Genomic DNA, 466 nt, shown 5'->3' with positions numbered 1-466 from the left:
TTTCTCCAAGTAAAAATTTGGAAAAGTTAAGTGAACCCATAATGTGTTTTATTTCTATGAGTCCCACACTTGGATTTTTAAATGTGGGCAAAACACCTCTATGTTCTTCAGCCTGATTTCCGTGGTGAGGCACCCCCTGCGAGGTGGGAACCAATAGCCGCCCCCTCTCCCCACCTTGGCTATTGGGAGCCATGGTGGTCTCACAGCCTGTTTAGGATATTGTGGGTATTATCTTCTCACCCTCTGGAAATAATGACCTCTTTTACAGAGGGGTGTACACCTTCAGTGTATTGCTCAGGGAACAATGATATAATTAATTATTAAACATCAAAAATCGATTTTAATAATTATCAATAATATTATCAATATTTTACCATTGATAATAATTATTTTATATATATAAAATGATGGATGCCAAAAATTAATTTTAATATTAATGTCATTTATCAATATTATTAATTCTTAA

The sequence above is a fragment of the Colobus angolensis genome, unplaced genomic scaffold (genome assembly GCF_000951035.1).
Source record: "Colobus angolensis palliatus isolate OR3802 unplaced genomic scaffold, Cang.pa_1.0 Scaffold632, whole genome shotgun sequence".
NCBI lineage: Eukaryota > Metazoa > Chordata > Mammalia > Primates > Cercopithecidae > Colobus > Colobus angolensis.
This window is presented reverse-complemented; position numbering follows the sequence as displayed.